The 15,442-nt window shown below is 36.6% G+C and overlaps 1 protein-coding gene across 6 annotated transcripts in view; it reads right to left on the reverse strand.

Moving 5' to 3' along the window:
- The window catches only part of LOC124637951 (dystroglycan 1), an 81,339-nt gene that overhangs the window by 44,557 nt on the left and 21,340 nt on the right, over positions 1 to 15,442 (reverse strand). For 2 of the 6 annotated variants that reach the window (XM_047174700.1, XM_047174697.1), the window contains exon 1: positions 1,241 to 1,488. The exons of 3 other annotated variants lie outside the window; for them this stretch is intronic. The gene's annotated coding sequence lies outside the window, so the exon portion shown is untranslated. Of the gene's footprint in view, positions 1 to 1,240; positions 1,489 to 15,442 lie in introns of those variants that run through there. One more of the 6 variants, XM_047174698.1, reaches the window with a different exon arrangement.

A 15,442-nucleotide genomic window follows, 5' to 3' on the forward strand; every position in this document is an offset into this window, starting at 1 on the left:
AAAGTTGTATATTTACAAGCCGACGCACACATAGGGCCGCGCGCAAATCTGAGTTATCGTCACAAATTATTATACCTACGGCCGGAGCGACAACATGCGCAGGTCCGACCTCGACGAGGGCTATCGCCGGACTGGCTCGTCTCCGTACACATTGTGTATCAATCGCTAGAGCACGGACATAAGGTTCAGAATTGCGTAGCGTCTATCATGATCGCTGCCGCTCAAAAAATCCAATATCTTAAAACTTTAATTAAAAATGTTTGGTAATAGTTATGGAAAAATGACTTTGACAGAACCTTAATATTGATGTTAAGAATATATTAGAGTAATTTTGAAACATAAAGATAGTGTAACTTCCTTGTAATTTCAAAAATAGTACTTTTTTAGACGTGTTTTCGGAATTAATTATGATCGAGTAAAATTATCAGTATCGTGTTTTCGTTCTGGCAGAATCTAGATAAAGATATCAATTTACCTATATCAAAATTTCAGATCCATTGGTAAGCGGGTAGTCCTATAATTTGGCATGGCAAACGGCTATCAAAATCACGGTGGCGTCTTAAGTCACGCTCCGCATAATTATTGCAGTTTCATAGGCGAGGAGTAAGTTATGTGTACTTAGTGTGACATAATCATGCCAGGGTAATAGTAAGACAAGGATAATGAGAAAAGGGGGATGTGTTACTGTGTTTATTTACGTAAAGGTTTCATAAGTTAACTCTCTACTAGTCAAAGTACCATGGATTTGCTTACTTTAAAATACAAAGTACAAAATTTTCTTTAAGGAAATATTGGCCATAGTTACATTTATAAATAGCACGCTTTGAATTGACTGATCTTAATCCAAAGAGAACCCGAGGTGAATGAGCGTTCCCTTTCAATGTATGAAATAGGGCCGCTCTCAATACGCGAATTTTATTAGGGTTGCGAATCAATAGCCCTTCACACATTTTTCAACCCCTTTTTAAATGTTTATGATGGCAATAAATACTGTTACGTTAATAACGTAGCGTGTGATTGAAAAACGTTCAATTATGTCAAAATATTAAAATGCATCTAAATTGTTTCCATACTCCAAAGTACATACAATATCGTAACATGCTACTAAAAAGGGAATTTCAATAAAATCTGTTCTCAATATAGTAGGTAGATAACGCCGTTGCACAATTTATCAATGAAAGATAAGATAAATTGCAGCCGCAGCTAATATAGTATGTGGGAGGTAACCTGAAAGTTTTACCTTGAACCGGTGTGCAACTTAGTTCCAAATGCAGTAAACGCACCACGATGAGTTAAAATTTAACTGTTTGCGTTCACTTAACACAGCAACGTTCACACAAAAAAATTTTGACAGAAGACACTGTTTCTAACACTTTGATTCAACTATACCGAGTTATTTGAGATGAAAATACGAGAGCCGGGGCGACGACCGGCGTCAACGACGCGAGACAACTGACTGAGTACACTGAGTACCAAACTACTGACTGCACGGACCGCGGATTGTCAGTCAGTGTAATCCCGCCCCTCGCCCCAAACACACATCGACTCAGCTGTGTATACCTTATCACAGATAATAGTCTACCGCGACGATTTTATCTCAAATATTGGAAAGCAAACATCAGTCTTAGTCATCCTTGTCACCATTTCTCGCTATTCTATCAATACAGTCCTCATTAGCAGTTTCTACTTAAATCCTAATGATCTAGATTTTTTAAAAAATAATTACGGAGTCGTCAGTTTCAAAAACAATTAGTAGGCGGGATAAAGTTAACGAGTTCGTTTTAAGATATTAGCCAGATGTTTAAAAAACAAGAAATAGCTGATACAGTACATGATAAAAGATTTTTTAGTCCACATGTTCCGCTTTTATGAATGAATGTTTATACAAAAGAAGATAGAATAACAATAAGACTCGGCTGTACTGTCTGCCTTCATTCACTTGCACAATGTTCAAATGTTTGGTCAGGAGGTTTTTTGTCTCGACGTTATTTGGTTCAGTCCGCACTATTTTCGGATCTTCCTTTTGGAATGTCATCAATCACTGACAAACGAAAGAACTCGGACCTTTGCATAAAAAACGTATTCGATGTCGTTATGGATTTACTTTTATTTTGAGTGCGGTAAAAATTCATGTTAAAACGGAGTTCTTTCTCGATATAGCCATGTAACCCTGAAGGCAAATACTGTAAATACGAAGTACTTAATGATCTGTTTTAGGTACGCATTATAAACGGGTTATTATGTTGTATTTGTTTTTATACGTTTTCTGTAGGAACCTACATATTACATTCACATATAATATTTTTATTTCATGCCTAATTTGATCTGATTCAATAGATATCTAAGCGTCAATAAAAATATATAAGCAATTAATTAAGTAATTACTTTGTTAGAACCAGCAATGTAATTATATTGAACAAGATGCTGAGGGAGAAATTAAACCCAAAACGAGCAATAAAGCAATTTGAACAAAGAGTACAATGTAAAATTAATTTATGAAAATTAAACAAACCACATTTTCCCTTTCAAAACATTTTTGCCCGAAAACGTCCTCATGAAACCTTGAAATGTAACGACGTCTATATCACCTTTCTTTGAATAGGAATTCAAAACAACACGCGACTGTAAGCGACCATCCAAATAATTGACGCTATAATAAGCACTGTAAATGACTATAGTTCGGCCATTCAGAGAATGCGTTCCTGACACGTCGCGATTGAACTGACGACGTAATAACATTCATTGATTATTGATATAATAATGTTGTTTTAATGCTCCTCAATTGTTAAAACGGTAAACAACCAGCAAAAATATTTTTATCGTAACTGCAACGCCATTGCAAAGTTACGTCGTCAGTTCAATCGCGACGTGTCAGGAACGCATTCTCTGAATGGCCGAACTATACTAATTTACAGACGATACCACGAATCGATTAGCAGCAAAGAAAATACCTTTTGTTACATGATTTCAATTTACATTCAGACAACAAAGAAAGAGTACGTGTCAATGTGAACAGAACATAGTAAAAAGTACCACAGGCAGGGTAATTAGCTGGACAGATCGATACACACGGGGAGGTAATAGCTAGTAACGCAGAATAACGCATCAAGGGAAGGGCCTAGCGTATAATATATTCTGTGCTTGTGATTACAGAAAATAACAAACAGGCCTCCGAGCAAGCTTTGAAGTGAAATTACACGGCGAGCGGGGCGACGGAGCTTTTTCATTAACAACTTGGAAAATTTAGGCCAGAGGAGACAACGCAAACAAGACGTAGATACGGATGGTAATGCCGGCAGACGTCTTTGTAAACCGAATGATGTATATTAAGACTGGCAACAATATAACGAAGAATGATACAGTGTATGTCGTGTCTCATAAAACCTTTATTAAAGTACTCTTTTCTTCAACAGTATGTAGTTTTACCAAGAAAGCTGTATAAAGACGACATGTATTTCCTGGTTCCATCCATTTTAGCCGTGGATGGTTGACACTTGTAGAAGTTGTTGGCTCCGTATTTCCCACTACGAGCCCATAATATCAGGAATATACAATGAGCGGAATCACTGCTAAGACTTTCCGCAAGGCTTGCGACAAAGACAGGCAGGTACCTATTTACTAATTTAGTGTTTTATTAGGAGAGCAACAGGTCGTAAATGTTGCGGTCACAACTGAAATTACATCGCTTTGTTGTCTTAATACGTAATCCAATAGTGTTCGGTCAGGACAGGGAGGCAGTGCTCGACATGCAATGGTGGCGTGGCCATAATGCGCTTTTATTGCAAGTACGTAATTGTTACCGTGGAGACTCACTCAGTTAAAATTAGATAAAGGTGCAAGGAAGCTATTGCCTGGTCAGATAGCCGTGGAACGATTTAACCATGTTGTTCACTATTCAGAAAAAATATGTAAGAAATTAACACTGTTAGGCTGATATAAAATCAAACCTAAATATGCAAGTGCATCACCGATGTGAATGCGGTAACCTTCCATCTCTCTACTGTATTATAATAATCGAAATGTCATGTAGAATACGGTAACAAGATTTGTGACTGGAAAACAGAAGCTAGGATAATACTGCATAACATGATGAATAAATTGAAAAGTACCACACTTCTCCTACGTTTTACATAATGTGCCCAGATTTGGATACAGGCGGTGAGTGCATATTGTTCGCTGGCTAACCGCAGTAACCGAATCCAGTACCTGTTTACTGAGCTAAGTAGGTACTAACAAGTTTCGTAATATCAAGTTAATCGGCCAGCTTCAACAAACTCCAGCTACGTACTTTTGTATGCAATGTCATTATGCAATTAAGTTGTAGTTCGTTGAAACTTTTATGTTTTTTTATAAACTAAGTCGAGTCTAGTATACTGCAACTAAAACTGTATAATATTTAAACAACTTAAATTTAAAGTGTAACTAGCTTAGTCAAACTCGTTGAATATTCCCAGTGTAAACAAAAGACAAACGCTAGCTAGAAATAAAATAAGCTTCAAAAAGCTAAGTCAACAATGTCGTCGTTGTCTAGGTGGTCGAGTAAATAGATAATTTCAGGAGGTCACTGGGAATGGAGTCTCGAGAGTTTGCCGTTGAAATTAAATTATTCTCGTCGGTATGATATATACGGAGCCAGACTGTTGAAATTCTGGAAATCCTACGGCACGGAACACTCCAACGATGAGATTCGATTATGTGAATAATATTGAAGTTGACACGTCCAACAGAGGTCTGCAATCAACGAATATGGTAATGGATAACCATAAATTGTTCAAAATTGGTAAGGATTTAAATTCTATATTTCACTCGCCTACTACAACACATCAAAGCAATTAACGTTTCTGTATATCCCTTACATCTAGGGCTGCCATCTCGAATTTCACCAAACCCGGACAAACATTAAAAAAACCCGGACATTTGGCGTAAATCGCATTTTTTCCCCGAAGGAGTACGATTTTTTTAGACAAAATAATACCTAATTTGTAATCCATTTACTATTAACACATACTTAAATCCAATGAGGTGCTTCCTTACATGAAAAGTGTCCGGGTTTTCCCCGGACACTTCTTGAAACCCCGCCCGGACGGCCCCCGGACGGCCTCCAAACGAGGACAAATCCGGGGAAACCCGGACGGATGGCAGCCCTACTTACATCAAAAGCCACGTTGACTATTTTTATTAATTCATTGTTTATGACTTCAAAGAATTTATAAACTTCAATCGTTGGTACGTAAATGGTTTACAGATCCTACTTTTTGGACGAAACCAAAGTAACTCGCAACCAAAGCACCAAGGCAGATATTTGTAGAAAATTGAATTCACGACTAATTAAGCATTGTTTCAAAAACTTTCTCTATTAGACGGTAGACGTTCGAGAACTTTATCAATTATCTACACATAATTAAGGACTAAGTACACACTTCCAGTAGCTATTGATTTTCTATTCGTCTGTGTTCGTTTAATTACCACTAACCGTCTATGTTATTGTTATTAAAGTTTGAGTATACTTTGTATTAATAACAGAAAGTTCTTTGCCGCAGGGTAAATCAATACTCGTGCGGGAACGAAAAGCGGACGGCTCTACGTTTCAAAGTAAGAATCTGAGGCCTCCCAAAATATTGTTGGTTTATATTGAACATATTTAAATCTACGTCTACACTTCTAGGAATCGCTAGTTTAAAATCATTACAGTTTGATATGAAAACAAACAATAGTTCAGTGGTTCAGCGGTGTTGTTTTGTTATTTTACGGTTATAGCAGCTCCCAATTTCCTATTCTACTCGTATGTACGAGCGAGACGGATTTGGATAAAAATCATGGTCCAAAAGTGTATGCCATAAATTGTTCCGAACAATTGCAGATGGGGCTCATTGTAGTCAAACAATAGACAAACATGGACTCAGCCTGCGACCCTTGGCGGGATGAAACTGATTTATTATACGGCTGTCACGTTTGAAGGTAATGACGTCGGTAATATGAATGACCACATTTATAACGGTGACAGTATACTTATGCAATATCGTATAAAATTGTCCATGCGGACGTTGTATGAAGCCTTGTAATAAAGCATTTCAAAAACGATGAATGCATCTCCAAATGCAGATACGAACAGGTCAACGTCTCGAAACCAAAATAGCTCGGTGCGGTCGGGCAGCCCCTGGCCCATGTCTTTCATCGCGCTTACTTAGCAATTCATTCCGACATCTCGTTAATATGTCAACAAGGTTATCGATAAACAATATCTATGGTATGGTCTCCCACTACTGTTCACTTCAAATATATTAAAATAGGTTTATAATGAAGTTGTGTGTACTACCTATCGGTTCGGGCATAATAGGAGGCGTAGGTCGTCAACCGAACAATGGCGACCTATTTTTTTACAAATGGCCACTAACAATCGAGTCGTCAACTCATTTGCCTCCAACAATATCTCGTTCACTTCACATTCCTTTCATAACTCCTCTGAAAGTCCATTTGTGAAATGAGACGTGGCCTACTGATGAAATTAATTTCAATTCAAGACGATATGAATAGTGAGTATCCTCGTTAGTTTTCTTTATATAGCTTTATCAGATTGATTGTGTTGTGAGGGCTAAGTTTAGCAATATGAATTTTAATAAATATACTTACATACTTCCTATTCGACAAGTGCCTGTTCATTGTCAATAATTTTGTTTTGTGTTTAGAAACCGTTTCTAATATAATTAATTAGTTTGCGGAAAATTCTTTAGCAGAACACTCGTAACTCTTTGTTTAATAATTTCCTTTTACACATTAAAGTCCACATCTGTCACCATTAAAATTGTTTTGTCGTTTCGTGTTAACAAGTGTTAAATCTTGTTACAAAACGTGTAATTCAGCGCTTTCACTTACGTAATTTACACATGTTATAGCATATGTTAAGTTAATATGTCGAGATAAGCAAATATTAAGTTGGCTTAACAGGATTCTGTACAGCGTCTGTGCAGACGTATTAGCAGATTGAACCGCTCGTGTAACGTACGATTTCCCTAGAGAGTATAGATGAGACACGATACACGACGCATGGAGATCCTATGTCGCGAGTTTAAATCGAGACAATGCTATGAGCGCAATCCCTTTAGGGGAGCGCCCAAGCTCGTAAGTATTGAAGTTTAACGTTCACTTTTTACGAGCTTTCGCATAGAAAAACATCGGATTTCACTGCAGTAAAGTTAAGTATGATAGTTTTTAAAAGTCAGTTTAGTTTCAATTTTTTTATTCAAAAGTGAATACGTTTTTGTTCCGCATTTTAATTTCATAATTAAGCAAGAAGTGTTCGAAGAATTAGGACGGAACAATATTTCAATGAAAATGTTTCCTTTGTTTAACGAGGCTGTAAATAGGTAATAATTAACCTGAGATTTACCCCTAGTGGTCTGAGCTAAATTGTGAGAGTTCGTCACTGTTTAATGAGACTACTATTGTTAGCGTCTGTTGTTTTACTGAAGCGTCGTATTGAGGTGCCCTGAGGAGACTTGATGCGAGCACTAATTTACCATATTATGTAGGTGTATAAGTTGTACCAAGACTAGCTACGTGACATTTCGGAATGTCACTATTAGTTTAAAGAGATAACGGAACGGTTTGTATGCTTACTAATGATTCGTATAGGCAAGAATGTTGGAAGAAAATTTTGAACTGGCCATGACATATTTTTCTAGATGAGGTTAATCGGTGAATCGTCCTTCAAGTATTGAGAGCAATTTAATTACTATGCTATGTTATGGTATATTTAAGGTGTAATAAATTAGGCTTATCTAGACAGTGTGTCTATATGGTTGCCATACATCACTGTCTCACCACACGGGGACTGCTGGCGAGCATTAGCGAAAGTGAATTGATTGTCTGCGAGACGATCATTATCAAGTTAATTGCGTTATCGAGTGCCACATGAGATTACTGCACTTATGTGAATCAGACACGTGATTCATATGTTTAGCTTTAAAAGATCAGACTACTCGTATGGAATAAGCTGTTTTACTATAAAACAATGCACATAGAAATATATGACATATATATTCTTTATTGCATAAACAAGGTTCAATTTAGTAACTGTAATCACGAGAAAGTAGAACGAACATCAAGTAACGTAAGACCTGGCAGTGAGCCGGGAATATGCTAGGATGAAGGACCATTCGTCGTAAATTACCGATGCTAAACTAGTCCCAATGAATCAACAGTTAAATGTACAGAGTAAAACGCCTCTCACCACTCACACTTTAAAATATGCTCTAGAGAACAACTGCTTAACTATGGTTAATGGACGTTTCCTCATGACAGAGACAAAACTCAGGGATACAGAATTTTCGGTGATAAGGGCCAAAGTAACAATGAAAACAATGGTCTAAGAAACAAACTTTAGTAATCCAGTTCTCATATAAACATACATTTCTTCTTTAGATGGCTTCGGGGACTTCTGAACAACTGTAGTGAAATATTTAAGAAAGTAATATACTTCTCGAGGGACCATTGCTCGGTGTTCTATCGTTTATTGTTGGAGAGAAAAGCCATTTGTTTGATATTTTTAGCTCACTCATTTTTATTAGCCATAAAATTACTGCAGAAATTGATGGGGGTTATGTTTCAGTAAATGAAATGTGTTTCTTCTTTCATTACAAAATATTTTACATTGAATCAAGCAACCCAGTTATACATTTTACCTCGCCAGAATTCAAAATCTCCACATACAGACCTCGCTTAATTAAATTATAAAAGAAAATAGTTCAATTTGGGGCAGAATCGCAGCTCAATGCGGGCTTAATTGCTGTGCGAATATTGCATACGTTTATTTCGTTTATTACTTCACACACAATAAAATGAAACGCGAGACACATCCAGTCGTAGGGCACCACGAAATAGCTGCATTGTGACTCACAATGTGCTATTACAGCAGCATGTTTAAGCTCTTTGATAATACCTACGTGCTTGTTAATTATTACCGAATATGTTTCTGGATCTGTTATTCCTTTTACCTTAGATAGAAAACAGGTTACAGTTTTTTCGTTACCTTTAGCGAAAGACAGTGTTTTTTTTGGCTAAAGTCATAGCAATCCATAAACATTGGCGGAGATAAAACATTGTTTTACAAACGGGTTTTAAAAGCTTTAACCCGAAAAAGTAACAAAGAGGAAATCAATTTGGCTGTCTGTCTCAGCAAATTAAATTCTTTCTTTCCGGCGGCAAAGCTTTCGTTTGGGAGCACAATGTGTGGGAAATTGTCACGTGACTTAAGTAAAATGCGTAATTCCTACGAATACGGAGGGAGCGTGACACGTCCTGCGCCGTTCACAACCGCCTATTGTATGCAAATTAAAGTCGGGACATTTTTCAAAACGATGACTCCTGGATTAGTATTCGCTGTTTCGCATTCGCATAACGTTACTAAGTACGTTAGTTGCTTCTATTTGGTTTAGGCAGCAAACGGTATTTCGCGAGTCACTACCCGTTATAGGTCTGTTTCATAAAAAAGCAAAGTTACGTCATAAAAGTTCATTCATTCATGTGTTATGGAACAAATAGTTTTGCGTGGCAGAAACCTGATCGAACTGATTACAAAGCAGTAACATTCATGATACTGTTCCAATTATGTCAATGTAAAATCTCTACCAAATAATAATATTTTATTAAAGTTAAGCTACTCGTGAAAACAGATTGGGATGGGATGTGTATCAAGACAAAAGGCCGTTGATGAGTGGGACAGAGCATTGTTGCTGGGAATCTGGGCGTTGGAGCAATCACCGCGACCCAAATACCGGGCTCGGACCATTTTATGTTCCAGACCGTCATAGATCATCTCGACACCAATCAAAAGGATTACTTACGCTGAGTACTGTATAACTAATTAATGCAACTGTAGCATATAACGTTAGCAACTACGTAACAAGAAACGCTAGCTGAATGTCAATGACCCCCGGCTCTGTTGCTCGCGATCAAATTGATTAAGCGATATTATGATACAAGTCTTCCACGCGTGTCGATGCTCTTTAATTGGCTGTAATTGTTAACCATCGCGCAGAAACTTAGAACTGCACGTGCATTGTGTTTGTCAAAACACAGAAATTATTGTTCTAACACACTAGTACAGCGTGCGCAGTATGACAAATTTATTGGTTACCGTTTAATTTATCAAACGATCCTAATGCTGCTATTGAGACATAACAATCTACGCCTTTATACAATACCACTGGAAATAGCTAATGAGTCAGTCATTACCCACAAGTTCATTAAAGGATCAACAGTGAAAATAACTTTGTTTCGCTCTGTTTCTGGATCAAAGTGGCATTGTGAACTAGAAATAGACGCTTAGTCACTTGTTTGCTATTGCAGTAACTCGCAACTTGAATAATAGTTTAGGAGACAGGCGGCGGTATAATAAAATGATAACAGGTAGTTTTTATACACAAACATAAATATTGGAATAGGTTTGTTTCCTTCTTGGGGCGACTGTCCACAGGCGCCGACGACTCCATAAATGGACCGAGCAAGGGCTTTAACGAGTGAGCAAGTCGCTCTCAGGAGCTAGTCCTTTACTAATAAATACACATACGGCTTTGGTCCGTCTCCCTCTAACTTCAGCTGGTGTAAATGAGGAAATGAGAAGTCAGACGTTTAAAGCTACGGCTAGTTTACTAACAATGATTGCCGAAGGACCTACAGTTCAGCCATAATTTGATTAAATAATATAGTTCGCGCACGTTGTTCCGTCCCAGTAGTTTGAGAGTAAGTGTAATAAAATTAACGGAGTGTGACTTGCCTAACAGTTTTTGCTGTGAAATTCTCCAGCACCTCTAATAAAGCTTCAAGGCCATTTTTAAATGGTAATTAGTTGCAGAAACCAGTATTTTATCTGGCTTATTTATAGCTAAGTGGCACGCACTGCTGTCCTTATCGGGCTGGACGAGTGCGGGTCGTAAGGAGTTGACTCAACGTATCAATGTCAAGCCTTGCTGCTGCTTATCTTGATGCAATGACAATGATCTTCCGACTCTTCATTACAATTTGTTTAGTTGATTTAATCCTTGTCTCTGTAAGCTAGAGAAATACATAAATAACGGTATTCGTATGTGCAAGGCTCGTTGAACCGTACATATTTTTATGACTCCCTAGACTCTAGACTGTTTTAATATTCGTGCGGACTATGGGACATGGACATCGATAAATTTTTATTATAATAACTTCCTTAAAATTGGGTTCCATTGTTACAATGTAAACGGGCAAGTTTAATGTATGCACGATGTAGTCAAAGTCGTAGTACAATGCTTTCATACATTTCTAATATTGTATGTGATTATGACTGTATAATAATCTACACACGCGTATGTTTAACAAATTAAGGATTTGTATTGAAAATAAATTTTAATTTGCTTCGAATTCAGTATCTCTTTCCGGCACGAACGAAGACGGACATTGATGGATTGACGTTAGTGGATCGAACTTTTGAATGGGCAGCGCGTGCGCCGATACTCTCGCATCCGGCGTCAAAGCGGCGCTCCTCTTGTTTGGCGAGGCCGGATGCCGCGGAATAATATTCCTGTACTTGTACAATATTTGTTCTACGTTTAAGAGGAAATGTAAATAATGAAGAATTATTTTTAGCACGTTTTTTCAAAGAAATACGCACTCGGAAATAATGAATTACCTAAACAAAGTACATGAGCAACGCTAATATGTTTTTTTAAGTTTTCCTCGAGCGTAAGCTTAAGTCTACGCAAGTGTCCAGCTATGATGAATGACGCAATATACTTCATACAAATTTCTAAGAAAGGTTTCCATGGCCAGCACGTCCTTGTGAGGCAATTCACCTAATAATTATAAAATTGATTGATCACCTAGCAAAATTCTAGAAAAACAGCGGTCAGTTTAGCATCCATATATACGTAGGTAAAACGATATTATTACTTTCATAGAAATAATGGAATACGAAGGCCGTATGTAGAGGTATAGGTTAAAAAGAATAAAGAAAGGCACTTCATAAAACTTATTAGGAAAGTAGCTGTATTGTAAACAACAATAGGTTATTCGGGGCGATATAATGTGGATACAAAGGTGATTGAGGAGCTTATTTTCACAGTATTGATGGGGTCGACCCTTTGTTCTATTACCTGTGTTCAAGATTCTATTCAGAAATATCCATTTCGGATACATGGAACCGTAAATATTTTATCGAGTCCTGTAAAGTTATGATATTGAATTTATAGCAACGTAAAGTCGCGAGCACACTTTATTTTTCATTTTCTATCAGCTCAGAAGAGCACTGATTTATTTAACAATTTGATCTACGTATGTATAGTATAGTTATAGTAGATAGAAAGATAAACCGGATCCTTGAATAAAGTTATGTAATACGGTCCCGCTACGAGCATCTAAAAGAATTGAAATATTTCGAGATGTTGTTCTTCTTAACTCAGAATTAAATTATGAACCTGAAAAATAGAGTTCGTGCCACCATCTGAGGATAGTTTTCCCAACTTTGAAGTGAGGGTAACAAAGCTCGTTGTCAATTTATCCCAAATGGAAATCTTGGAGTTTGGCCTCCATAAGGATAAAGTCAGATGTTGAAGAGCACGCGTTCAAGACTTTAGACTTTCCAAAATTCGCTAGTAAAAGCTTTGAAAGTTCAAACTATAAACTTCAGTTTAAGTATACCCGATTTGTTTGGATTTTTTGCGTAGAGAAAAATTGGCGTGTAAAATTTTATGATCAAAGTTGGAAACTCCTTTTGTAAACTTACCGGCCTGGTCTCTCTCCTGTTTGGCCTTCCGTTGCAAAATCTGTGCATTAAATATGAACGGGAGTTTTAATCGGATAAGTTTTAAGGCTAAACATATTTAAGAATTCATAAACCGGTTCTTTGTTCATGACTTTGTGCCTTTGGCCCAGAATAACTTTAACTTTGGAACACCTTATGAGATCTTTGGAAGTTAACGTGAACAAAGGTTGTTATTGTTACGAGTAAGTATGTTAGAAGAAAAGTTATTGGAAATGACATGATTTTATCAGTAGGGGTTTTTGATTATGTAATGGTAAGTGTTATAGGCAATTTTAATGACGTAATGCTTGCTGCTTGTTAAACAAATAACTTGCAATAGGCATACAAAAGAATATTGTAGATAATTAACTATTATTCAACTTCTAACTAAAGCTCGTAGTCTATAGTTTATAGAGGGAAATATCCATGAATAAATAGAATTTAGATAGTATTTAAACTATAGGGTAAAGGCGGGATAGATGCCGCAGTGGGATAGATGCCCCATTTTTAAAAAACCTAACTTCCCATGCTCGCGATTAAGAAACAACCGTTTAACTAGAAGCCACAAGCACCCCGCACCTAAATTAGCCACGCGCCATCGAGGGATGAGGTCGCGTTTCGCTCGTGTGTGAATTCATCTCCGCGGCGAACTTACAGCGAGCGTAAAATTTTTAAAGGTGAGTATTTGCTGTTGTATAACTTTATAAGTAGATATTAATTCCATCAATTTTTTTATTACGTATGTATATTGTTTCATGAAGTATACATTTTGATGTAAATAGTTGCTCTATTGTATTTATTTATTTAAAAAAATACTAGGGTATCTAACCCTGTCAAAAAGGATAGTTGCCCTGATTTTTTACGGTATAGGTGCCCCTAGGGGCATCTATCCCTCCATACACCACGTGTACCCTGAATGTATTATAAGTGCTTTGAATATATATTTTTCATGTGTTTATGTATAGGTATTTACACTTTTTATTGATTACGAATGATTTACAGTTCAAACAGTGAAGATGAAGACAATTCACTTAAGAACAAAGTTAAGGAATAGAAAACTAAAGGTTTGCCGGTGAAGAAGACTAAAAGAGATGGGCAGGATGAGCCTAAAGATACAAATAAAAATAACTGCATATAATGCTTTGAAAACTATGAATAAACAAAGTCTAAATCCGACTGGATTCAATGTGTAATGTGTCAGTGCTCGTTACATGAAACCTCTATACTTTTCAGAAATTTTTGCTCGAGATGTAGAAAACTTAAAGCACTGTCCGGTTAAATATTATGATGCTAAGTATATTGTGTTATTTTAGTTTTTAAGAAAGAATGATTTTTATGATTTTGCATGTTGAAACTAAATAATTATTATTTTATAATAAGTGTTTCTAATATTAAATACATTATTTTTGTTGAAAAAATACTTTTAGAATATTATTGTGTTAATTTTAATTAATCTGATAATGAATATAAAAAGATTTTAAAAACTGCAAAATACTTTTCATTTCAAATAAATTAAAGTCAAAAAATATATAAATATTATTAATTTAATATACTTAAACAGTATGAAGGGCATCTATCCCGCACCGTAGGCATCTATCCTCGCTAGTATTTTCAAGGTGGGGCAACTATCCATAGGGGTAGGCATCTATCCCCAAAAATTGAGGTCTACAAAAAGCTAAAATCTGCAAAACGTGTAGTATATAGGTCCAAAAAGACAAATCACAAATAAACATAAAGGATTAAACTAGTTACATTCATAGGTGTTATTAATGTAGAACCAATATTTATTAAATTATAAGCATATTTCAAAAAGTGGGGCATCTATCCCGCCTTTACCCTAACGGAACTTTGAGTTCGAGACAAATATGCGCTAATGAGAAACTAACTTTGATTGAAACCGTTCTAATTAACTTCTATAGTTACTGGAAAGTTCTATCTTCCGATTCGTTGTTACAGTACAAACTGATACTAAATGAAGTAACAAAAAGAAAAAATATTAAATGCTACAATTACCTACTCAAGATTATCGTTACATTTTCATAAACAGCCTACTGCGTTAAGCCTTGAGATTAACTCAGCAGCATTAATGGTACTTTTATTTTTTACTTAATAGTAGGTATTCGATGGCACAACAATAAATATAAATTAATTCCTTCCTATATTTTCCCTTAACGGTTTATAAAAAAAATGTCAGTAAGAACTCTGCCTACGTTCGGAGATAAAATTGACAAAAGCTTCTCTTTGAAATTACTGCCCGCTACTGTTCCCAAATATTCGTTCAGTTCAGGCAGGTAAATTACCAAATTAGCAAACATTGTTCTACTCACTACACGCAGGGTACTAGTGGGATTTCGAAGGTAAACCTTGTGGTTTCGTTAAAACTTTAGACCTATAGTATGAACAAGCAAATTACCGCTAGGGACCCTGTTACATCAGGTAGGAATAAATGGAATTCGGAGGTGATATGGGAAGCCGTCAGATAGTGACAGTCGTGTGTACCGGAATATTACGGATCCTTTTGCTCTTGTCTCCGGCGATCAGTTCGGAACAATAGCGAGCGCTTCGCAGATATCAGAAGGATATAACTTGGCAACCCCGGCATTTCATTCACGTTGATGTTATACAATATTCCCCGTGACGTTTCCGGACACTACATTTCTGATATTGACGTTT

This window comes from Helicoverpa zea, chromosome 17, assembly GCF_022581195.2.
Source record: "Helicoverpa zea isolate HzStark_Cry1AcR chromosome 17, ilHelZeax1.1, whole genome shotgun sequence".
NCBI classification, from domain to species: domain Eukaryota; kingdom Metazoa; phylum Arthropoda; class Insecta; order Lepidoptera; family Noctuidae; genus Helicoverpa; species Helicoverpa zea.